Consider the following 26,954-nt stretch of genomic DNA (forward strand, 5'->3'; position numbering starts at 1 on the left):
ATGTCTTGCTGCAAAACAGTGGGAAATGCAAATGGTCCGGTTCAGATTTGTATGATGCATGGTAAGGGAATGTACTGTTTGAGTTAACTCCCTCCATAGTGTTGACAGGCACTGGCTGAAATTACCAAATATTTGACTGAAATAATTAACAAACTGTATTATTATCTAATTGCATTTTCAACTGAAATGTTAGTAATTTTAAAATATTTTTACCTACCTTCAAATGTGTTTCTCTCCCCCCCCCCCCCCCCAACCACCTTTTTCCCATTTAAAATCTTGGCTTCTTCCATGTATTTTTTCCACAAGAAGTGTATCAAAATTTTCTTGGTCTCACCCCTTATGCTAGTTTCTCAAAACATATTTGGGCACATGGTTTCTTAAATGAAGTGTCCATCTATTTACTTTTGGTTAAATGAAAATATTTTGTTTTCTTTGAGACTTTGTTTCATCAGACCATGCTTACTGCTTAAAAGTTTAAAATTTCTGCAGTCCTGTGTTCTTAATTGTGATTTCAGAATTTTCTTGGCATTTCCTGTTGGGCTAACTGGACTTCAGTTTCCCCAGTTTCACTTTCCTTTTTGTTTTTTGGATGGTAGCTAAAGAAAATGTTGTTATCAAGCCACAAACTTTTTCAAAGAAGTTGGTTCAGAGTAAAAAGGTTAAGGGAGAGATGTTTGGCTTGGTTTGTATGTTATGACTAGTGATCTTTGTCATTTTAAATACAATAAGGGAACTAAAGATTAAATTTGTCTGATTGTGGGTGTAAACATTTAGACTTTCAACAATTTCTAACTTTGGAAATTTGAATTGTAATCAAATACCCAATGCTCAGTATTTGGAACTGTGCATCGACCAGTACAGAAAGCTGCGATGTCATGGTTATTATAGAGACCTGACTGCCACAGGGGCATGAATGGCTATTGGATGTTTGTTTCAAAAGGGTCAGGGAGGGCAATAAAAGAGATGGAGGAGTAGCATTACTAATCAGGATAATATCACAGCTGCTGAAAAGGAAGATGTCTTGGAGGGATTATCTACTGAGTGTGTGTGTGTCGATGTCAGAAACGGAAAGGGAGCATTCATTCTATTGAGTATTTTGAACTTTGTTTCTATTGATCCCCTAATAGCAACTGACACTGAGGAGTGGATTGGGAGGCAAAAAATGAACAGGGTTGTTGTTATGGATGACTTTAACATTGTTGATTGCCAGAATGTGTTAAGATGTATCCAGGAAGGATTCCTGACATAATACATGGGCCATCCAAGTAGATGCGGTGCAATTCTGGACCTAATACCAGGCAGTGAACCTGGTCAAGTGACAAACCTCTTGGAGGCAAGCATTTTGGAGACTGTGACCACAACTCCCTGACCTTTACCATGGCCTTGGACAGGGATATGCCCAGATTGTTTGGGAAAGTATTAATTGGGGGAGGGCAAAATATGCTATTGGGCAGAAACTTGGCAGTGTAAATTGGGAACAGATAAGAGAAATATACAAAGGTAATTTGGAGGTGCTTAAGTGAGGATTCTGGTTTGTCCATTGAGGCAGAGAAAGGCTGGTAGGGTGTAGGAATCATAATTAACGAGCAGTGGAATGTCTTGTCAGGAGGAAGAAGGAAGCATACTTAAGGTTTAGGAAGTAAGGATCAGACAGGGCACTGAAGGTAGACAGGATGAAACTTATGAAACTAATTAGGGGAGCTGGAAGGGGACATGAGAAGGCATTAATGAATAGGATTAAAGAAAGCCCACAGCCATGTACATGAAAAACAGGAGGATGATTGGAGTGAGGGTAGGACTGATCAGAATAAAAAGAAAGTGCCAAGAGGTAGGGGAGGTCCTTGATAAATACTTCAGTATGCACCAATAAGAGGGACCTTGAGGAATGTGAGGTTTGCATGGAACAGGCCAATATGCTGGAACATGTTGACGTTAAGAAAGGGGTTGCACTAGAACTTTTGAACAAGATGCGCAGGTCCCTGGGGCCGGACAGGGCACGCCTATGCTCCAGTCTACTACAAGAAGCAAGGGGAAAGATTGCTGCACCTTTGGCAATGGTCTTTGATCTCTCACTGGCCACATGAGTAATAGCAGAAGATTGGAGAATATTAAATGTTATTCCTTTTTTCAAGGAAGGTAATAAGGATAATCCTGGGATTTATAGACTGGTGAACCTTACATTCGTGGTGGGCAAACTATTGGAGAGGATTCTTCGAGACAGGAATTACAAACATTTGGAGAAGCATGGTCTGATAAATACCATGGCTTTGCAAGGGGAAGGTTGTGTTTCATGAGCTTGATTGAAGTTATAGAACAAATTGATGGAGGAAGATAGAGCTGTGGACATGGTGGATATGGATTTTAGTAAAGTACTTGACCGGGCTCCCTATAGTAGGTTTTTTAAAAGAAAGTCAAGAGGCTTGGGATCCATGGAAGCTTGGCTGTGTGGATTCAGAATTGGCATGCCCATAGAAGACAGAAGGTGGTTTTAGGTGGAGCGTAGAGGTCAGTGAATAGCATTGTTCTACAGACTTATGGGATTCATCTTGCTCTTTATAATTTTTATAAATGATTTTGATGAGGAAGTGGAAGGGTAGGTTAGAAAATTTGCAGATTCATACAGTTTGGCAGTGTGGATAGTGCAAAAGGTTGTATGTTACAGTAGCACATTGATAGGATGTAGAGCTGGCTATAAAGTCGCAATTTTGACAAGGGTGAAGTGATATACTTAGGAATGTTGAACTTGAAGGCAGAATACAAGGTTAATGGCAGGATTCTCAGCAGTGTGAAAGAAGAGGGATCTTAGTTACATTTCAAAATTGCAGGCAAGTTGAAAGGGTGGTTGAGAAGGTGTGTGGTGTGTTGGTCTTCAGTAGTCTGGGGATTGAGTTTGTGAGACGAGGTAATGCTGCAGCTCTGTAAAGCTTTGGTTAGACCACTTATGAGTAATGTGTTCTGTTCTGGTTGCCTTGTTATAGGAAGGATGTTGAAGCTTTATAGAAGTTGCAGAGGAGATTTACCAGGATGCTTGGATTTAGGAACATGTCTTATGTGGAAAGGTTGAGCAAACTTTTTTTTTCCTCTTTGGAGTGAAGGCAGATGAAAGATTAGTTGCTAGAAGTATATGCAAGATAGTAAGTGGAGAAAGAGTGAACAGCCAGCACCTTTTTCCAGAGCCAGCAATGGCTAATATGAGAGAGCATAATTTTAAGGTGAAGGTTTAGGGGGATGCCAGAGGTAGCTTCAACACAGTGCATGGAATACACTGCCAGTGATAGTGGTAGAGGTATATACTTTGGGGATATTTAAGGGACACTTAGATTGGCATATGGATGAAAGAAAGATGGATGGTTATGTGGGAGGCTGTATGTTGGATTGATTTCAAAGTAGATTAAAATGGCAGTATAACATTGTTGGCCACAGGGGTTGCATTGTGCTTTTCTGTTCTTTGTTCTTTGCTGTAAACATTTAGCAGATTAAACAACATATACAAATGGAGAAATAGATATAAGTTTTAAGATTAAAATCTATAATTTGAAAATTTCAAAATTTGCTCATGGTATCATGCTGTGGCAAAAAGTGGAGATTATCTGTCATACAGGTTTGCAGAAAGGGTTTACGGTGGAATTGAATACCAAAGTGTGAGATGATGCATTTCAGCAGAAGGGATGATGAGAAGCAATAAATTCGTAATGGCGTTGTTGTAAATGATGCAGTAACAGACACTCATGACTTCATATGTGTAGATCTTAGTTGACAGCACTCAATATGTCCTGAAATTTTCAAAGCATATGGGATATTGGCATTTGGGAGTTTTGTAACTAGAATTATTGAGAATAAAGCAATAGTTAAGCCACAGTTCAAGTGCAGGCAGTCGCTGCCTTTCCAGAGGACTGTCCAAAAGCTGATTTTTCTGTAAACTAGTTTTTAAAAAAAATAGTAACTCATTCTATTGTACTGTGAACACTTGTTGTAATTTTTAATTGAATGCCCTAACACTACCCATAATTAAGCTAATAAACATGTATTTTATTCAGTCATTAATGAATACAACAAACCATTTTATTTTCGTATTGCTATCTCTAAAAATGCTTTAAAATGTGGGAGATTTTATGTAAAATTGCATGTCCACAAGTTTTGTGGTCTGCAACTTGAAGGTTACCTGTATTGTGTTCATTTATGGTCACGACACTTCAGGAAAGGTTTGATTATCCTAGAAGATGCCTGGAATGTCTGTCTTAGTGATTCCAGGGTTGAAGGATTTTAGTTGCAAAATCGGGTAGGTGCAGCTGGGAGGTTTCTCCTGAAAGCAAAGGAAATAAAGTAGAAATCTGGCAGATGTGCACAGAATTAAGGCAGAATAAGATAGACGAAGCAATGTTGTTTCCAATAGGAGATGTGTAAGAAGATTGGAGCTTTTGAGCAGATATTATGGAGGAGATTGATGTAAAGAAGAACTTCACGCAACAATTGGTATGGGCCTGAATCTTGGTAGCAGTGAGGATGTTGAAATCAAGTAATTATTGATTTCAAAAGGAGTTTTGAGCACAAGAGGGAGTATTGAAGAGTTGTGGCAATAGGGCACTGGAATGAGATGACCTACATTGCTGTGGGGCAGCAGCAGTGAATCTTTTTGATAGTGTGTGTCAAAATTGGTAATTAATTTAAAAAAGAAAATTCTTGCGCATTCTGTGGTAATTTTGAGTAGATATTACCATTGATTTATGAATTAGTAATGATAATTATTGTATTTTTTAAAGGAAAAAGGATGAATGCTCTGCCTTATTTACATTTGTTTTGCTATTAATAAAAGTATAACATTTCAAAATGTACAGAAAACCTGTTAATTAATATTTCAAAAAGACAATTGAAAAATTAGATTTTGAAATAGTAGTTTTTTTACCATTTACTATCCAAGTACTGTTGTGTACACCAGGTCTGTGAAGATTTCAAAGCGTATCATCCAATGTCATGTGTTCGAGCAATGATCTAATTGGCACTAAGCCAGAGAGAATCATTCACTGCTTCATTTGACAGTCAAGATGATCATTATGTTTTTTATTAGGGGTGGGATTTTAAAGAATCAAGGGGTGGCACTGCATACTGCCTGCCAACAAACTTTTTGCACCTGTCATTTTGGGCACATGCACCATACATTTGTCACCCCTGCGAGAGAGTCAGCATAGGCCGGGGGTCGGCAACCTGCGGCTCCCGAGCCATTTGTGGCTCTTTCACCTCTGTGCTGCGGCTCCCTGTGGCTTTGGGAAATAATTGGTCAGTATTTAATTAAAATGTATTTTATGTTAGTTTGTTAGCTTTTGAAATGTAATTATGGTGATCTTGTACAACCTAAGTGTAGCGACAGATTTCCTGCCACATCCGAAACGGCTCACAATTAGCCAGCATTCCGGCTAAGGGAGATAGCCTACGGGGGTTTGTGAGTACGCGTCTTTTGCAGCATCTGCGTCCATGGGGGCTGGGTTGAGGGAGGCTTAAAAGCAAGGCTGTTTAGTTCGAATAAAGCTATCTTTGACTGCAGTTTACTGACACCGCTACAACGTGTTTTTATCGCTGGCTGTCCAGACGGAAGGTGCTGAAACGCTTTGTCGCGTGTCTGGAAGAAGTGAAAACTTTCCTGGGCAGCAAAGGGCTCACCTTTCCTGAGCTGGAACAGCCAGAGTGGCTGGAAAAGCTACACTTCATGGTAGACATGACAGCGCACCTGAACACGCTGAACACAGCTCTTCAGGGGAAAGGACGTACAGCCCTGCACATGTTGGAGGATGTTTTGGCATTCGAGCGCAAGTTGACAGTGCTTGCCAGAGATTTACAGAAAGGCACTTTGTCTCACTTCCCCAATTTGAGAGAGTTCAAACAAGGTCACGACATGATAATTTCGGAGTATTTACATTCTGCAATCATCGCAATGCAAACATCGTTTGGGAAACGCTTCTGTGAGTTCAGAGAGGAAAAAAACACATTATCCTTCCCGGTCACTCCCTTAAGCATCGATCCTTCCCTACTGAATACGACTGCATTGGCAGGTGTGAGTCAACCTGATCTTGAGATGGAACTGGCCGACATAGCCGACAAAGACATATGGGTGTCCAAGTTTAGACGCTTGACAGCAGACCTTGAAGATGTTGCCCGTCAGAAGGCCGTTCTTGCTCAGAAACACAAATGGAGTGATATTGAAAACCTCACAGATGACAGCTTGCGATCCTGTGTAAAGATGAAGGTGACATCATACAGCCCTGATGTGCAGACGCTGTGCGCTGAGGTCCAGGAGCAGAAATCCCATTAACCAAGTATGATAAATATTTTAATTGCCTATTATTTTACTTATATTCATATTTTTTCATTGTTCAGTGAAATAGTCCTTTCATTTTTCAGGATGACAGCTGGCTGACGTTATTTTTGGTTTGCTGCTGGCGGAAAATTTAAGTTCGGCGTTTTTCATAAATACAAGAAGGACTCAAATAGACATTGAATATTTTACTTAAAAGTAACTTTCAACCCAACGTCTTTTTTTCGGAGTTCAAAATGTTTTTGTTGCATGCAGAAATGTAATTTCGTTTTCTCTGCAGGAGTTCATCAATTTCATAAATGCAACACATTATAGTTTGTTTATACATAGCATAAAGGCAAAAAAAACGTTGTATGCAGTGTTATTTCATTTTAAATGTCAAACGGGTTTTGCGGCTCCCAGTGTTTTCTTTTCTGTGGGAAACGGGTCCAAGTGGCTCTTTCAGTGGTAAAGGTTGCTGACCCCTGGCATAGGCTGACTGACCTGTACTTAAACATCCTGCCTTAAGTTTGGTTTTATATTGTTTTATCTTTCTCTCCTTTCAGGGAATTTTGACTTTTCAATTAGCTTTTCCTTTTCATATACGCTGTATTGGAGGTTGAGAGGGGGAAAGTACACTATAAATTGGAATTGTGCATTTCTGTACCATGGGATGTTCTTGTTCAGTTGATCATATCTTAGCTGTCAGTCTCAGTTTCCATTCAGTGTGTTGCTTTCACAACACTAATCCTGTTTAGTCATTGAGACGGAAACTAGCTTTGAGCATGTGATAGCAATTATGTTGCTGCTGTTTCTCCTTTCTTTGCTTTTGCTTATATGCTTTTCTTGAATATCTTTATTGATTTGTTTTGTCATCATAAAATACTTTAACTTCTTTAAAAACATAACATCTTAAGAAATAGGGGCAAGAGCAGGTTACATGTCCCATCAATTAAGCTTTCCTTCAATGGGCAGGTCTTCTAACATTGCTATCCTGCCCAAGCCCCAATCATTGGTTTTGCTTGGAGATCAGAAATTCATCAGAATCTTGAATGTACTTCCATGTGACCGTTTTGTTCAGTGATACAATGTGGAGCAGTCCCTTTCGACCCTTGGATATACACCGCCCCAGCAACTTCCAACAAGCCCAATTAACCTAATCACGGGACAATTTGCAAAGACCAGTTAACCTACCTGGTACATCTTTGTACTGTGGGAAGAAACTGGAGGACCTGGAGAAAACCCACATACATATTCCACGGGGCGAGTGTACAGAGAGTCCTTAGAGAACAGTGCTGGAATTGAACACTGGACTCTGGAACGCCCCTGGCAGGAATACCATTGTGTTAACTGCTACAATATGGTGTATTTCAGATTCACGTTTTCTCTTTGGCTTGCATATGAATGACCAAGTCATTGTCAGAAGCAGTGTGCTGGATAAACTTGTGGGGTATGTCCCTTTCTCCTTTTACCTCCACACACATGCACGCTGGTCAACCCATTGAGCATACTTTGTCAGCAGACTGTGTGTCAGATTCCGGTATCTGCAGTCTCTTGTGTGTGCAAGTCATTGTAATACCAAGACAAAGAACATAGAAAATCTACAGCACATTACAGGCCCTTCAGCCCACAATGTTGTGCCAACCATGTAACCTACTCTAGAAACTGCCTCTGGCTGTCCACATGATCAGTGCCTCATTATCTTATACACCTCTATCAGGTTGCCTCTCATCCTCTGTCGCTCCAAGGAGAAAAGGCCATGTTCACTCAACTATCCTCATATGGCATGCTCTCCAATCCGGGCAAGATCCTTGTAAATCTCTGCATCCACATCCTTCCTGTAATGAGGTGACCAGAACTGAACACAGTACTCCAGGTGGGGCCAAACTAAGGTTTTATACAGCTGCAACATTACCTCAGAACTCTTGAACTCAATCCCATGGTTGATGAAGGCCAACACACCATACGCCTTCATAACAACACTGTCAACCTGTGCAGCAAGATCTTGCTGATCCTCCACACTGCCAAGACTCTTACCATTAATATTATACTCTGTATTCAAATTTGACCTACCAAAATGAACCACTTCACTCTTAGCTGGGTTGAGCTCCATCTGCCACTTGTCAGCCCAGTTCCCCATCTCGCTGTAACCTCTGACAACCGTCCAGACTATCCATAACACCCTCAACTTTTGTATCATCAGCAAACTTAGTAACCCACCCTTATACTTCCTCATCCAGGTAATTTATAAAAATCACAAAATCCTGTGGAACTCCACTGGTCACCGTCCTCTGTGCAGAATACGAACCATCCACAACCACCCTTTGTCTTCTGTGGTCAAGCAATTCTGGATCCACAAAACAAGGTCTCCTTGGATCCCATGCCTCATAACTTTCTAAATGAGCCTCGCATGGGGAACTTTATCAAGAGAGTCCTCTTGCTATTCTTGAGACCACACTCTAGGTCTAGAAGGTCAGATTTCCATAATTGCATTGATATCCAGAATGATATTTTTATGGGATCCGCCCTTTGTATCTGTAATGACACAGACTTGCCCAGTACAATTTTCAGTATGTTGATCATTAAGCTTGTAAATATGCATAATGTATTAGTTAACCATGTAATAATGCTGTTTTACCACCATAAGTATTGGTATTGCATTGAATTATTGCTGTGACCTAGTTAAAACACTTATTAGAGTTGAGTAAAATGAGAAGTGGAATCCTCTCATCTTTGAGTCTTTAAAGAATTTTAGGAGCAATTGATGGAGTAGATGCTGAGAGGATCTGGGCAAATGAGTTGAAAATGGCAGATGGAATTCAATGCAAACAAGTATTGGGTGAACAAACCAGGGAGTTGGGGTACTGAGGAGTGTGGCTGAACAAAGAGATCTTGAAATACAGATCCATAATTCCTTGAAAGTAGTGTCATAGGTAGATAGGGTTGTAAAGAAAGCTTTGGCACATTGGCCATCATAAATCAATGTACTGAGTGCAAGAGTTGGGATGAAGAAGCATCTAGTGCTTTCCTGGTGTATATGACAAAAAAAAACTCATTGGGCTTCCAGCCGGTAAAAGTATCGACTTTTGAACCAATATTTTGAAGACAAACTGCCATCTTCATCAGGGATGATGCCTGGGCATGTCTTGTTTGATGGTATTTATACCCTCTTAATCTATCCCTCCTGATTGATTAGTCCTCATCTGATCAAGTTTCCACTGTCCCACATTGTTTACAATCGAATTCCAGTGCTTACTTAAACCAAGACCTTTGTCTTTCTTTAAAATTATTTTCTTCTAGTTTTATTACAATGGCTTTCTTTACCAATTGGCTCCAAAAGTGATTGGTGTGGCAGAGTAGTTTCATGCTGTTGAAATCAGTCCTATGGCCATTGCAAATGCAGTGTTCTGCTTCTGCTGATTTCTCTGAGTAACCCAGATACACCTCCTGTGCTCCTTTGGTGCAAGTTTCCACTGTGTGTTCCATCAGGCCAATATTCGCTGGTCCACATTTGCAGTGAATCCTATAAATGCCAGCTGTCTTTTTGACCTGCATAAACTGTGATTTAAGCTTCCTTACAGGTTTGTGGATGGGATGTTGAGGTGATACCTTGAAGTTGTCTAAGACATTGAGGCCTAATTTGGAAAAATTTGTGCAGCTTTGGTCACCTGTCGAGAGGAAAGATGTAAATATGATTGGGGGGGAAAAGTGCAGGAGAAAATTTATAAGGATGTTGTTGGGTCTTAAGGACCTGAATACAGGGAAGAGTGGAAAGGGTTGGAACTTTAATTGTAGAAGATTGAGGGGCTGCAGATAGTGATGTTACGTTACTGCATCCATATTTTTCTCTTGAATTTTGCTAAATTCTGTTTGGTTTAAGGATTCCCCTCAAAAATTCTTACAATAGGACTTTTTGGAGACCTCCAAACATAATCCATTGAATATGGTCAAAATTTATTCCTGAGAGAAATCCAAAGCTCTTCGAAGCCACAATGAAAATTCTTAAAGTTGCAGATCTTGCTATGGTTCAGGAGCATGACTGCTATCATTTTAGTCCATTGATATTTTTACCAAAGACTTTTTTCCTGAGTAACCATATCAATTCTGGATGATCATTGAAAATTGGGTATCCATTTAGAAATGTACTCCGAAGCAGATAGGGCAAGACAAGTGAGGGAAACATAGAAAACCTATAGCAAAATACATGCCCTTCAGCCCACAAAGCTGTGCCGAACATGTCCTTACCTTAGAACTATCTAGGCATACCCATAGCCCTCTATTTTTCTAAGCTCCATGTACCCATCCAAGAGTCTCTTTAAAGACCCTATCATTTCCAACTCCACCACCGGCAGCAGCAGCCCATTCCATGCTTTTTAAAAAAAAAAAATACAACTTACTCCTGACGTCTCCTCTGTACCTACTTCCAAGCACCTTAAGAATATGCTCTCTCGTGGTAGCCATTTCAGCCCAAGGAAAAAGCCTCTGACTATCCACACAATCAATGCCTCTCATTATCTTGAACACCTCTATCAGGTCACCGCTCATCCTCTGTCACTCCAAGGAGAAAAGGCCGAGTTCACTCAATCTGTTCTCATCAGGCATGCTCCCCAATCCTTTGTCAGGCAACGTCTCGGCCTGAAACGTTGACTGCTCATTTCCACGGATGCTGCCCGACCTGCTGAGTTCCTCCAGCGTGTTTGTACGTGTTGCAAAGTTCTTGTAAATCTCCTCTGCACCCTTTGTATGGATTCCACATCATTCTTGTAGTGGGGTGACCAGAATTGAGCACAGTGCTCCCAAGTGGGGTCTGCAACATTACCTCTCGGCTCCTGAATTCAATTCCACGATTGATGAAGGCCAATACACCGTATACCTTCTTAACTACAGAGTCATCCTACATAGCAGCTTTAAGTGTCCTATGGACTTGGACCTCAAGATCCTTTTGATCCTCCACACTGCCAAGAGTCTTACCATTAATGCTACATTCTGCCATCATATTTGACCTACCAGAATGAACCACTTCACACTTACCTGGGTTGAACTCCAACTGCCACTTATCAGTCCAGTTTTGCATCCTATCAATGTCCCGCTGTAACCTCTGACAGCCCTCCATTCATAACACCCCCAATCTTTGTGTCATCAACAAATTTACTAACCCATCCCTCCACTTCCTCATCCAGGTCATTTATAAAAAAAATCATGAAGAGTAGGGGTCCCAGAACAGATCCCTGAGGCACACTACTGGTCACCGCCCTCCATGCAGAATATGACCCGTCTACAACCACTCTTTACCTTCTGTGGGCAAGCCAGTTCTGGATCCACAAAGCAATGTCCCCTTTGATCCCATGCCTCCTTACTTTCTCAATAAGCCTTGCATGGGGTACCTTATCAAGTGCCTTGCTAAAATCCATATACACTACATCTACGGCTCTACCTTCATCAATGGGTTTAGTCATATCCTCAAAAAAATTTAATCAGGCTCGTAAAGCACAACCTGCCTTTGACAAAGCCATGCTGACTATTATCCTAATCATATTATGCCTCTCCAAATGTTCATAAATCCTGTCTCTCATGATCTTCTCCATCAACTTACCAACCTCTGAAGTAAGACTCTCTGGTCTATAATTTCCTGGGCTATCCCGACTCCCTCCCTTGAATAAGCGAACAACATCTGCAACCGTCCAATCCTCCCAAACCTCTCCCGTCCCCATTGATGATGCAAAGATCATTGCAAGTGGCGTGGCAATCACCTCCCTCGCTTCCCTCAGTAGCCTGGGGTACATTTCATCCGGTCCCGGTGACTTATCCAAGTTGATGCTTTCCAAAAACTTCAGCACATCCTCTTCCTTAATATATACGTGCTCGAGCTTTTCAGTCTGCTGCAAGTCATCCCTACTATTGCCAAGATCCTTTTCAGTAGTGAATACTGAAGCAAAGTATCATTAAGTACCTCTGCCATCTCCTCTGGTTCCGTACACATTTTCCCACTGTCACACTTGATTGGTTCTATTCTCTCATGTCTTATCCTCTTACTCTTCACATAACCTCGGGGTTTTCCTTAACCCTGTCTGCCAAGGCCTTCTCACGGCCCCTTCTGGCTCTCCTAATTTCGCTCTTGAGCTCCATTTGGCTAGCCTTATAATCTTATGTATCTCTATCATTACCTAGTTTTTTGAACCTTACATAAGCTCTTCTTCTTGACTAGATTTACAACACCCTTTTTACACCACGGTTCCTGTACCCTACCATCCTTTCTGTCTCATTGGAACATATCTACGCAGAACCCCACACAAATATCCCCTGAACATTTGCCACATTTCTTCTGTATGTTTCCTTGAGAATATCTGTTTACAATTTATACTTCCAAGTTCCTGCCTGATAGCCTCATATTTCCCCTTACTCCAATTGAACGTTTCCCTAACTTGTCTGTTCCTATCCCTGTCAAATGCTATGAATAAAGGAGATAGAATTGTGATCACTATCTCCAAAACGCTCTCCCACTGAGAGACCTGATACCTGATCAGGTTCATTTCCCAAAACTAGACCAAGTACAGTGTCTGCTCTTGTAGGCTTATCTACATATTGTGTCAAGAAGCCTTCCTGAACACACCTAAAAACCCCTCACTCTAGGGAGATGCCAAACAAATCTCACACCACAACAACAATCCCGCTATTATTACTCCTTTTCAGAAACTGTCTCCCTATCTGCTCCCCGATGTCCCTATTACTATTGGGTGGTCTATTTAAAACACCCAGTAGAGTTATTAACCCCTTCCTATTCCTAACTTACACCCACAGAGACTCCGTAGACAACCCCTTGATGACTTCCTCCTTTTCTGCAGCTATGACATTATCTCTGATCAACAGTGTCATGCCCCCTCTTCTTTTGCCTCCCTTCCTGTCCTTTCTGAAACACCAAAAGCCTGGCATTAGAAATAGCCATTCCTGCCCCTGCACCATCCAAGTCGCTGTAATGACCGCAACATCATAGCTCCAAGTGCTGATCCACCCCCTAAGCTCATTGGCTTCATTCAAAATACTCCTTGCATTAAAATAGACACATCTCAAATCATCAGTCTGAGTGCATCTCTTCTTTATCACCTGCTTACCGTCCCTTTTGCACTGTCTCCAAGCTTTCTCTATTTGTGAGCCAATCTCCCTTTCCTCCGTCACTTCAGTTTGATTCTCAACCCCCTGCAATTATAGTTTAAACTCTTCCCCAATTGCCGTTGCAAAGTTGGTAAAGCGGTGATCTGATTGTGGCAGGGCAGATAATAGTTATAATGAGAGAAAACCAAAACCGCATTTTATTTTTACGGATGGCTGCAAAATAATCCTTGATAAGGGATGCAGGATTGAGAATGGGGTCCAATATGATTCTTTAATGTCAAAAAATATATAATTGTGCTAGAAAATGGAAATTATTGCAAAATTGTCAATGCTCAGTACCTCAGGCAAGAGTAATGATTACTGTTTGGGATTTTGAAAAAATACTATAGAATTATATTAATAAAAATTAAATAGATTTTTTTTCCAAATTTAGTTGCTTTCCAGATTGAATATCATGGGAACTCTGGTAGAAAACAGCTGTTGGAAGTGCAGCCATAATTCCATGGGAACTCAGTTTGGCACAGTGGCTGTAGGTAATTGCTGACTTTGCTTCAGGAATGAAAATAGGCTTACTCTCAAAGTTTCTCTACATCCTGTTCAAATTGCCAAGAAGCCACTTGATCTGTCTGGTCTCCACTTGTTCTCAGTGAAATCCCATCAATCACATCCCCCCCGCCAACTCTGAAACCTATTTTCTTATTTTGCCCATCAGCTCTGCCCTGATTCTGTTACATCAGCCTAGGGATCCAGTGATGTTTTGCAGGAGCTAATTAATTTAACAAATAAAATAATCATGATAAACATGTAAATTCCACACAGCATCGGAGGTTGGTATTGAACCTGGATCCCTGGAGCTGTGAGGTTGGTCTACTTTCTGGTGAACTGCACTGTTTCTATATAACCATATTTCAGTTACTTCCGTTGTATCTAGATTTTCCCAACAAATTAATGCCTTTAAGTTTACCACTTTTAGTTTGAAAATTGCTAGTACTGCTGTTCAAATTCGTTCTGCAAGCTTTAAGAGCATAGAAATCTTGAAGGTATTTCATTGAATAATATAGATGGCTATTTTTTTGTTTGGTGTGTGATAAAGTTTAAACACATTACATCAAACTAGGATACCCATATGACCCACTTAAGTTAGGAGATGATTCTGATTATGAGGACCCTAGGATAACATTTGTGCTTGAATCCCTTTTTGGCTCAGTTTAAATTTAGCAGATAACTGCCTACTTTTACTGCTGTAGGAAAACTTCAGAAGGTTCTTCAGTTTAAGTGATATAAATTGCCACAGCTTAAGCATTCAGTTTTGGAATGCAGTTAGAAAGAGTAAGGGATGAATAAGCTTTGTTCAAATCTGGTGGCTAGGTCATACTGCTTTTATTTTTTTTCATTGTACATGTAGAACCTTATTTTGAAGTTGGTTATGTTAATACCAAATGGAAAGAAGTGAGCCAGTTTAGCATGCATTACAATACCTGAAGCAATTGTTTTGGCAAGGAAATTGAATCATCTTGTCAGAGCAAAGTATTGAAAGCAGAAGTAAGAAGAAAATAATGAGATGGGCAAAGGTGCTGGTTGAATTGTGGGAGCAGGTCACCACCTCAATATACAGTCTTGGATTTGTTACAAACCCTGTAACTGGGTTACTTACCAGCAAAGATAGAGATGTCCGTTGAAGTCTGATGATACTATTTTTAACAGTATTTATTAGTAAAAATACACAAAAATAATATCAATGCAAATATACAGGTAATATACGTCGTCAAATACTAAACCTAAAAGTGCGGGTATAATAATAATCAATAAGAAACGAGCTCTATCGTTGTCTAGGGGATAATGAATTGTCCAAGGGAAATATAAAGTTCGCTGCAGTTCACACAAGCTGCCGTCGTTTGGTTGTCGCTGTGTTGCAATTGTTCGAGAGAGAGAGAGAGAGAGAGAATGGGAACATTTACCGCTATGGGTTTTGCCAACCTTCCTTTATGATTTCGATTTGTCAGGTGTCTCGTTGTCGTGGCTGTTCAATTGTGACCTCTCCTTTAGCTAAACCGTTCTTCCGTGGTGAGCCTGCCACCCAGGCAAGGGAGGACGCACACGAGCCCCACCGGCTTTCGCTATAAAATGCTGTCATGGGATTTCTAGCGTTTCTCCTGGTGCGTCTAAAGGGGTGTTCCCCACACCCCTCTTTTATCCTCACTCACGGGGTCTCAGATGTCAGCCAGGTTGGGATGATGCAATCCCTCAACCAGACCACTCTGGTTGTCCCCTGAGGGGTTTCAATGAATAGTACAGTACTCAATACACAATTCCTTCTCCAAGAGACAATAGCAGTAGTCAGTGGTTCCGTTCCACTTATGTCAGGAGACATTCCAAACCTTGTGTATTCTGTGTCTCTCTCTCTCATGATGTGTATCTCTCTCTCATTTCCTGGGTCTCAGACCCAAAATAACAGCGATCTTGCAATTCTCAAAAAGGAGGGGGTGACTTTGTACCCTTTGGCCCCTCAGAGTTGCTCCACTTTCATAACAGATTGCTCTGCAAATGATTTGCCCTCTGTGTTGTATCGCATACATGTGCAGTGTACTTGTGTGCATTTAGTTAAAGGATCCTATATATCTTCCTAAAAGGATCACTAACAAGAACAAGCCATGGTTCAGCAAAGAGTTGAGGACTCTCAGATCTGCAAAGGATCGTGCCTTCAGGTCTGGAAACAGGAATATAGTGCTGCAAAATGACAGTTTAATAAAGCTCTGAAATTGATGAATGCCACTTACAAGGATTGGCTGGACAGAGACTTCAACAACCATAGCCAGGCAGTTTGCAGTTCACTGCAAAGTCTTACTCACTTCAAATAAAAGTGCTCCAAGTCTCCCCCTCCCCTACCTTGGTCGATCAGTTTTATTGTTGATTTGATGAGGACAATTAACATCTACCTCTTCTCACTGAAGCTCCACACCACCCCTTTCAAAATGATTCCAATGTCACCATCCCCCTTCACCCCAGTCCATTCACCTTCCTCAGCCTCCCTTTTAACCCTCCCTCCATCCCACCCTGTATTTTCTGTGAAGCAAGAAGACGTTTGCAAACTATTTGGAAAACAGAATTATGAAAACCGAAGACCTTAATTGTGTCACCTGGTACTCAGAGGCACTGTGTGGATTCGCTTGCTAAATGATGTACGTTCCTGACCTCATGAGCTTTTGCTGTAGCAGTTTCTACTGTTTTATTTAGCCATACTGTTCTAAATGAACTAGTAGTTCTTTTGCTTCACACACTTTGCTTCTTGGGAGTTCAAACTGATGAATAAACAATTTCGTCAATTAAAACAGTATAAATAAGCTGGTTCTAAAATCTGCAGATGTAACATTGCAAACTCCACATTGCCAACACTGTTCACATTTGGTGTTTCATGTGAGCTGTTTAAAAATGAACTGAATCTAATCTCACTTAAATTTTGTAAATGGCCAGCTTGGGGAGAAACATGGTGTTCAAAACTTTCTTGCAAGACAATGGAAGCAGTTATCAAGACTAGAGTTGGTCATGAAAAAAGTGAAGACCATGTTAAGTTCACATTGAATTTGGAACATTTTTGTTGTACACTGTCTCATAATATTTTTAACATATAAATTTGGTTAACACTTATTCCCATTCAGTATCAAAGGGAACAAAGTGCTCATTTGTTCAAATAGTTTGCTTTGCGAGTCCACGAATGTCTGAAGATGTATAGTTTTAACTGTACGTGTATGCTTAGTGAACATGCATCAAGACTGTATGCGCATGCTGTGCCTAAAATCATTTGTAATTTATTGATTAAAAAATGGAGTTAGCTGCATTCTAATTTTCAATGTGGTTAGTTGCTGATGTTCTGGACAAAATTGGTCCAATCAAGCCATAGTGCTATTGTCAGTTTATTGTGGTCCACTTTATAAATGAAGAGTTCCTCAGTACATGCAGAGCTTTTATTTGGTCTTTGCAACTGAATCAAAAAAATAACATTGAGGCTTTATAAATTGCTCTACATTGATCATAATTATTTGAAGCTCAATTATGCATAGTGGCAAAGTGTTCTAATTTTGAAATATGGGAGGAATTTTGTGATCCAAATTAAATATGGAAGCAGCTTGCAGAGCCTGAACCAGTATGTTTCAAAGAAATGCAAGTGTATAATGTGTTCAGGGCAATGAACCAGGACATTTTAGGCCGAGTAGTTACCACCAGAATGAGCAGCAGCAGTGAATTTAGGTGAATTGCATAAAGAATAAATTGGAAGTGAGGGTAATGTTAGATCTCACCATAGTGGTCGAGTAATATAAATTTGAAATTAAAAAAAACTGGTCTCAGTAAAGTCAGGAATTTTCATCACACTATTGGATTGTCATTGTGACGTGAACTTGTATGTTTGGATCATTTGTCTCTTTGGTAATAAACCAGTACACCTGTATTTGTAGGTGATTCTCCAAATACTAACAAAGCCAGATGCCAATTAAAATTGGAGTGTACATGGGGCTTGATGCAAATGTAATGTAATTGTTTCCCTGGTGATTGCTGGGTGGTTGTCAAATCCCATCTGATCCACTGATGACTTGCAGGGAAGAAAATTTGTTGCTCTTTTTGACCAAAATGTGATTGTCTCCTAACTGCTCTCTGAAATCAATAAGCAACTCCTCAGTTGCCTCAAAATTAGCTATGGTGCTACTGAGTAATATAAAGTGGTTGTTGCGATTTTCAGGCACGAAGACATATTCATGTTGGGAAATCTGACTATCTGGGGACAAGTGCCCAACCTGGGAGAATTGCCTTGCTGATCAGTCAGATTAACACCCAACATGCTGTAAAGATGGTACCTCTTGGGGAAGTTGCCTGATGTCTCTTATCACACTTTCTGCCCATCTTCTCCCATTAGCAAGACAGACCCACAGTGGGTGGTGTTAAATGGAATTAAACAGGAGGCAGCATCTCAAGGAGTCTTCAACATTGATCAGACCCTCAGAGCTGAGCAAACATCTTCCCCTGATTACCACCTATCATCCTTCTTCAGTTAATGAACCAGCGTTTCTCCATGTTGAGCAACACTTGAATGGAATGTGTAGAGGAAGGAAGGAAGGACATCTGGGTGTAGGAGTGTAATAAAGTTCTCCAAAGGTAGCGTAGTAATCGTGGACCAAGCTCGCTGAATCCAGGAAGTTAAGCCATTACCAACATGAGGCATCTACTCAGTTTATCTTGACTTTCTCCTGAATAGTTGGAATTTAGTATTGATATGGTGAACCTCTAATTCTGGAGGAGACCTGTTCTCCATGGAGTTGCGTGGCATGACATTCGTGATGCATGGGGCTAAACTCCAATTGGATCTGTCAGTTCAGAGCTGAGCATTTATGTCTGAGGTGCTGTGGCCAGCAGCATTTACCTTTGTTCTTTAACACTTGAACTCCAGAACTAGCTAAGCCGCTGTTGCAGTGCAGTTATAGTGCAAGTGGCTGACGTGGAAAACTGCACACAAAGCAAGACCAGTCTGGTCTTGCTAAATACCTTACTGTCCTCATTCAAATCATCAGAAAGATCATGGAAGGTAGCATCAAAGTACTATCAAATGGTACTTATGACTTGCTGTTCAGTGTCAAATGGTTACTTGCCTCAGGAGCACGCTCTCGCTTGTGAAGTGAGAATAACTTACTGAGTACGAAGCAAAAATGCGTGCTTTCAGGGGGAATCTTTGTCATGTTCATACATCCCAGCCCTTTGGCACCGTGACTGCTGTGTGTATAGCTTATAATGCCCTGTGGTTACTTAACGAAGCTGCTCGGACTGCAGCTTTGCCATCTAAAAAACGAAGAGCATCTGGTGTATGAGTTCAGGACACGTGCAGGATCCACTGTTTAAGTTGTGCACAGTACATTGGCGTCAATGCACTGTTCCCTTTAATTTGTAATGACCAGTGCGCAAAAATCCTGTGCTGAGCAATTTTTTTTTTTGCCCAGTGACAACATGTGCGTATTGAATTTTTAAGTGGAAGAAAACCTGAACCTATACTAAGGATAATAAACTACAGTCCAATTTGTTCTTTGAAAGAAATAAAATAATTATCAATAAAGAACTTTGGTATCCTCTGGGCTTAATCATTTTCACTCTCATTCATCTGCATTCTCGAAAAAAAAACGTACATTCCAGGCCTGGGGTGGTAAAGAAGGATTTTCTCACTGGAACTTTTGCACACAGTCTATATATGATTTGCTTGCTAAATAATGTTTTAAAAAGTCAAGTTTCCAAAAATTGCTCCACATCTTCCCACTTGCAAATTCTCCAACAACTTCTGCATTGTGTCAATACATGCAGGTAACACCATTATTTCTTATAGCAGCATGCTTCTGACCTCATGAACTTTCAGTGTAGCAATTTCTACTGTTTCATTAAAGCCACTCTGCTTTAAATGAACTAACAGTTCTTTTGTGCTTCAAGCCCTTTGCTGCTTTGGAATTCAATATGATGATTTAATAATTTCTTGAATAAAAACAGTATAAATATGCCAGTTCTAAGATCTGCAGACAAATCATTGCAAACTCCACGTTGTCAACACTGTCCACATCAGAAACCGGAAAAGGAAATGATTGTGTATTAGTGTGAAATATGTCAACAAGGTAGAGGGTGATAATCTTTCATGCACAGTTTAAATTTCTTTGGATGCTACTAGCAAAAGACGTGTGCTTGTGAACTTTACAGCAGTGAGAGCCGAACACCCTGCAAACACCAGAAGGATTACAAGTTCAGGAGGATAGCTCATTACTGACTGACTAAACCCGGATATGGAAAGGTATGAAATGATGACCTGATGATGGTAATTGACCTATGACCAAAATAACGATATGTTGTAGGTCTGGATGTTATGAGCGCACATGTACTCAAGAAATCTAAACAGATGCTAGAAGGCTAATTTTGATACTCAGTTCTGGAATGTATCAATGGATGGTTGATATTGCTGCAATGTGTAATCTGAAATCTGTGGGGAAGTTTTTAAATGTTAAATATAGAAATGTTACTAGAACTTATATTAATAGGAGAAAGTCTAGTAACAAAATATACTATAGGTGTTCATGTTTTTGTGGACACTTTTGCAGGCTGTTCCGACACATCCTCGGACTGTGGTCGTTGTTGCAAACAACACATTTCACTGCATATTTCACACACAAAATGCTGGTGGAACACAGCAGACCAGGCAGCACCTATAGGAGAAGCACTGTCGATGTCTCGGCCCGAAATGTCGACAGCGCTTCTCATATAGATGCTGCCTGGCCTGCTGTGTTCCACCAGCATTTTGTGTGTTGTTTGAATTTCCAGCATCTGCAGATTTTGTTGTATTTGCTCACTGCATATTTCAATGTTCATGTGACAAATAAAGCTATCTGATCTAATAATGCTGAATAAAATTAGTTAACTATAACCTGATGCATTTTGCTTGAAAAGAGGAAAATATTGTCACTTGTTTTTTTTTGGTTTAAAAAATTGAAGAGCCAAAGGTTAGAGGTACCTGAATTTAACAAGGTCAAATTAAAAATGCCAACAAACATTCAGATGTTGTGAATTAAAATTTGTTATCTTAAGAGTTATCTTAAATGTACAAAATAGTGCACAAGGGGCATTGACTATAAAATGCACTATTCTAGTTTCCATCCATTTTAAAGGAAATTGAAGTACGAGGGTGATTTATAGCTGGGGTGGGGGGTGGCCGATAGGGTAGGCTATGGGAGTAAACCTCAAGGAAAAATGTGGAGCTGGAGTCTCTAAGACAGTCTTAGATTGAGTTAACACTGACTGGCAACTCGTGTGATGCCACTTGTGCCAAACTATGTTGGTCTTTGCAGTTCCTTTGGATTCGACAGTTGTGGGGAGGGGGGTTCCTGCTACACAGCTAACAACTTGCTCTCCATATCATACTGCTTTGGCTTGTGTATTATGTAGACAGCTGGGACGCAACATCCATGGTCGAACCTAACCAAAGATACTTCATTGATACCAAGGGCTTGAAGGGAGTCAATCCCTGCTGCCCAGATGCCTTTGAAAATGAATTAAACTAATGGTAGATTTACTCTGAGCCACCTGGGAAATTATGGTTCAAATTTAAATATAAAATCTTTAGTGATGCTACTTGGTTGTCAGATTATAAAAGACAATAAATTCCTGATTTCCTTCAACCTTTCCCCCCTGTGAATGTTCCCCCCCCTTTTTGTTCCTCTGATCATTGTATTAATACTTGGAGGGGGATATTCAGTAGTCTTTTTGACTTGAGAAGAGAGGGAGATGAGTTCATTGAAACATACAGAATTCTTACAGGGCTTTATTAGTTAGGTAGCTGCACCACTGATGCTTTTGTTGGCTGGTGCACTGAGAACTAGGGTTCATTATCTCAAAATAATAGGTAGATCAGGAGAGAGATGAAAAAATAGTTACTGATTCTTTGAAATTATCTAACCCAAGAGGGTTGTAGATATTGAGTATATTCAGGATGCAGGGGAATTGAAAGATCTGAGATTGATGCAGGAAATTGGCATTAGTTGCACAAGTAATAGTTCAGCCAAGACCACCTTAATTGACAAAGCAGTCAAGAGTTGCTGAAAGGCTGCATCCTGTTTTTATTTCTTATTTTCTTGTATAAACAACTTTAGTTTAACTTCCCTTGGCTTATAAAGGAGAGTATTCTAATAAGACCAGTTAATTGACCTGAGCCGCTAGATTTAAGGATCTTTAGATCTCTGTATCTGTTATTGACTTTTTTTACTATTACGCATTCCTTTACCTTGTTGCATCACCCCAATTGCACTCCATTTGACAGCTTCTCAGCCAATGGACCACATTTGATCTGCCCACAGTCTAAAGCTTTCCTCATTGTTGTCAACTGTGTGCAATCATTTTTGCTTTCATCTGCAAACTGTAATCATTAATCTTAGCATTATATCATTGAACCAGTTTTGATCTAGTCTGTTATTCTATTGGTTGCTAAGGACATTTTTGATCAACCCTTGTCAACGGCTGCAAGCATCTATGTGGACGATATCGCATGCATTACTTGCATCAACCTCCCTTCTTGCCACCTTATTTGATCGAGTTACTTAGATAGTTCATGATGGCTGTCTTCAAATTACTTCTGTAGTTTGAAATTGTGGCTCATACTATCCCTTAGAATTCATTCCTAGTAGGTCTGTATTTGTGCACTGTATTTTTACCCAACAATGCGATATTAGTAGTTCTGCAATACTCTAACTTGACTTCGGTAGCCAGGGAAGATTGACAAGTGATAATCGGAACCTTTACTGCTGTTAACAGCCTGGGATATACTTCATCCTGATTTGGAGATTTACCCACTTTGAAATACTGGCTCTGATTGGACTTTGTACTGAAATAGTATCTGAAGGCCATCATTACCAGAGTTTGTTATTAAAAAACACTTAGAAGCAGAGGTTTTGCATAGCAGAGTAGTCCCGATGAACACGGTAAAATTTAGAGAGATTTTTCAGTCACATTCTCGCTTGATATTGATTTGTTATTAAAATTGTTTGTGTTCAGGGTACTATAATTGCTGATAATTCATGCATATTCCATATGTGACAGCCTGAAGTACTTATTAATGTTACTGAAATTAATCCATTTTTATAATGAAGTGGCTAGAGGTGAAATTAATAAGCTTTTTAATTATAAACACTGCAATGTGTTGGTTAACCCTTCAGAATTGCAGATTAAACTTTTCAGTAATGATACCAATTAAATTAAAAATAATGTGAGGAGCTGAATTGAATGGAAATTATGTCTACTAATTAAATTTCCTGGAGGATGACTGGTTTTGTAAGATTTTTGTTGCTTGCTTTTCTCCATTGTGTTTGTCATAGTTGGGTGAGACATTAAGTTAATGTGCCAGTGTAACTTAAAGACACAAGTGTCTTTAGCCTTCTGTCTGACTATGGAAAGCAGGTAGCTTGTGGCTTCAACAGTGAGAGCAAATTCAAGATAGAAATTTAGTTCCAAGAATGGGTTGGACTGTAGTTCACTGTTTTTGATATGCAAAATCATGTAATAGTGTTGTTTTGAAAGGAGAGGCTAGAAGGACTGGAAATTTTTATACAATTCCAGTTACTTTAAATCAGACATTAAATAATAATACAGTTTAGTTTGTCCTGGATAGATCACAAGCCCTGTTAATACATATGCTGCTGACGTGATCCCATTTTATCTAAGATCTCGCAGTACTGTTATGTTCAATGAATTATCTTGGGATTTTAAAAAAAAATTGGATTTTTTCCAGATAGACTGGATTAGATATTCTTTATTTGCATTCTCTTCAATAAGTTCAAGAGTTCTCCCCAAGTATAGTACTGTGTTTTTATATGCAGTTTTTTACTTGAATGTCATTTTCAAGATGGCTGAAAAAAAGATTAGTCATAGAGCTATAGAAAAGTACAGCACAGAAACTGGCCCTTTGGCCCATCTATTCTGAGCCAAACCATTCATATTGCTTACTGTCATCGACCCGCACTGGGTCCTCCACACCGCTATCATCCATGTATCTATCTAAACTTCTTTTGTATATTGAAATTGAGCTTGAAACTTAAGCTGGCAGCTCGTTCCACACTCTCATGAACCATGAATGTACCTACTGCTTGTAGCGACCTACCTGCACTTAGCATTGGCCAAACAAAGTGGATGTTGACTTGCTGCAGGGGGCCTTGTACAAATATTGTCATTTTACACAGGGCCTTCAACAAATGTACTACCCTCCATTTAAGTGAATGAAGTTGTTAATCCTGTCCTAGATATAGCAAGCACAAGTTTAGTAAACTGGTTCCATGGATTTTGCACCATATTCTGGAGCTACCTTTCTGCTTTTCTACCATCTTGTCTTCCTTCAGCAAATTAGTTTTCAAGAAATCAGAAAAATAAGATATTTGCACAGCCTGATATGATTCTACCATTTAAGAAGAGAGAAAAAGAAAATGGACAACCGTTTACCTACTGGATTGATGTTTGTAGTTGGGACAATATTTAAACCTTGGATTAAGGAAGTAGTAACAGAACATTTAGTAGGTCATAGGGTAGATCAACATCATTGTCTGACAGGTTTGTTAGCTGTTTGAGATTGGAGCGTGTAAAACATCTAATTGCAGATTATTAAACAAAATGACAATGCATTTAATTTGTGAAAAATGAACTGGTAGGAATTCAAGATTTGTAAATTTTCAAAATTAATAAGTTGAGTGGGTATTACAGGGGTTGGCACTGTGGCCCCAAATATTCACAATGTCAGTGATTTGAATGAATAGGTTGTTTGCAATATATCTTATTTTGTGATGATTCAGAACTGAGTTGTGTGTGCTGTGAGGGGCATGCAGAGAGCGGGAAAGCACTTGGCAATTGAATATAATGTAGTAAAATGTGAGGATATCTGTTTTGTTTGGAGAAGAAATTAAAACAAATATATTTTTAAATGGTCTGAGATTGAAAGGTTTGGTGTGCAGAGGAACCTGACCATTGGACACATATCAGTAAATGTTAACCTGCGGGTGGAGTGGGGATTTACCTTGCCTTGCGCCCTTAACTCCTGGTGGAGTCGTCCTGGTGCTGTCATGACAAGCTTTGCACCAGTCTGTTCCATCTGTTGCGGTTGTTTGCCAGAGCCTAGGTCACCGCAAATGTTTTCCCTGTCCATTCTTTAATGTTATCCATCCATCCTTTTCTCTGTCTACCTCTCCTTTCCCCCCCTCCACAGTTCCTTGTAGAATAGTCTTTGCAAGGCCACTGGATCTTGTTACATGGCTGTACCATCTCAGCTTCTTTTCTTCACCGTTGTGAGAAGGTCTTCATGGGGGCCAATGTGGTACTGGATGGTCTTGCAGACCTGCTCGCTTGTGATGTAGTGCAAGTATGAGATGTCCAAGATGTTGCAATAGTATCTCATTTCAATGCCTGTATCTTCCTCTGTAGCTCTGCTGTGAGCCACAGGAAGTTGGAGAATACCAATTTAGGAAAGCAGAAAATATGTTAGTCTATATTGCATGAATTTTTACTCCGGTTTTCTGGGGCACTTCAGATACCTTATAGAATATTACTTCCGGGTCTCGTCTATCAAAGGAAATATACGCGTGATAGATGGAGTTCAGGAAGGCTCAGAAGATTGATTCCGAGTGCACGGGTGTTCTTCCTGTGAAGAAGGATTAAGGGCAGTGTTCTCTTGAGTTTAGAAGAGTTGGAGGAGATTTGATTGAAAATATCATGTTCTTATAGGGTTTAACAGAGTAAATGAGCAGTTTATGTTTTTCCTCACTTGTGTAGAACTGTCTCAAAATAAATGAATGGTCTTTAGGAGCATGAGAATAAACCTTCATACAGAGGGAGTCTGTGAATATTTTAAAGCAGATGTTGACAAGTGTACAGTAACAAAGGGGATGAAAAGTATCAGCAGTACTCCTGTCAAATTAACATTGCTGGGATACCTTGCATGAACAGCCCTTGTCAGGTCATGCCACAGCATCTCAGTTGGGTTAAAATCTGGACTCTGATGTGGCCATTCCAAAACATGAATTTTATTCATTTTAAACCATTCTGTTCATTTACTCTTGTATTTTGGATCATTGTCTTGTTGCATCATTTAACTCCTGTTAAGCTTCAGGTGATGGACCACTACCCTGACATCTTTCTGTAAAATGTCTTGATACAATTTTGAATTCATTGTTCACTCAATTGCAAGCTGTCAGTGCCCTTTTTCCTCTGAGCACAGCAGTGTGCATTTCTGCCAAAAAGTTCAACTTCTGTCTCATCTGTCCACAAAACATTGTCCCAGAAGTGTTGTGGAACATCCTGGTGGTCTTTTGCAAACTTGAGATGTGCAGCAATATTTTTTTGGGAGCAGTGGATTTCTCCGTGGTGTCCTTCTAAAAGTGGGCACATGAACAGAGACCGTAGCAAGTTCTAGAGACTTCTCAGGTCTTTTATTGTAACTGATGGGTTCTTTTTCATCTTCTTCAGCATTGCATGTTGTGCTCTTTGCAGGATGCCCACTCCTGGGGAGAGTAGCAACAGTACTGAATTTCCTTCATTTGCAGACAATTTCTCTTGCTGTAAGCTGATGAATGCTCAGGTCTTTGAAATGCTTTTGTAGCCTTTTCCAGTTCTACTAAGGTCCTCTACAATTCTACTAAGGTCCTCTGAAAGTTGTTTTGATTGAGGCATGGTGCACATAAACAGATCTTTCTTGAGAAGAGCATGTTCTGTCAGTAACCTGACTTGGTGTGCCTTTTTTATAGGACAGTACACCCCTACAACCCACACCTTCAATCTCATCTCCTTGATTGGAACACCTGACTCCAAATAGCTTCTGTAGAAGGCATTACCCCAGAAGTTCACATTCTTTTTAGAACCTAGACTGATATTGTTTAAATGATATACTCAGTATTGACCAGAAGTACAATTGTTTGTATGTTATTAATGTAGGTAGATTGTGTTTGTCTATTGTGACTTAGATGAAGATCAACCACATGTTATGAGTAATTAATGTAGAAAGCCAGGTAATTGCAAT

The 26,954-nt window shown here is 40.0% G+C and overlaps 1 protein-coding gene across 7 annotated transcripts in view; it reads left to right on the forward strand.

Moving 5' to 3' along the window:
- arid1b (AT-rich interactive domain 1B) overlaps nucleotides 1-26,954 on the forward strand; it is a 412,366-nt gene that overhangs the window by 57,741 nt on the left and 327,671 nt on the right. The window lies entirely within an intron of this gene.

Source organism: Hypanus sabinus, chromosome 12 (assembly GCF_030144855.1).
Source record: "Hypanus sabinus isolate sHypSab1 chromosome 12, sHypSab1.hap1, whole genome shotgun sequence".
NCBI classification, from domain to species: domain Eukaryota; kingdom Metazoa; phylum Chordata; class Chondrichthyes; order Myliobatiformes; family Dasyatidae; genus Hypanus; species Hypanus sabinus.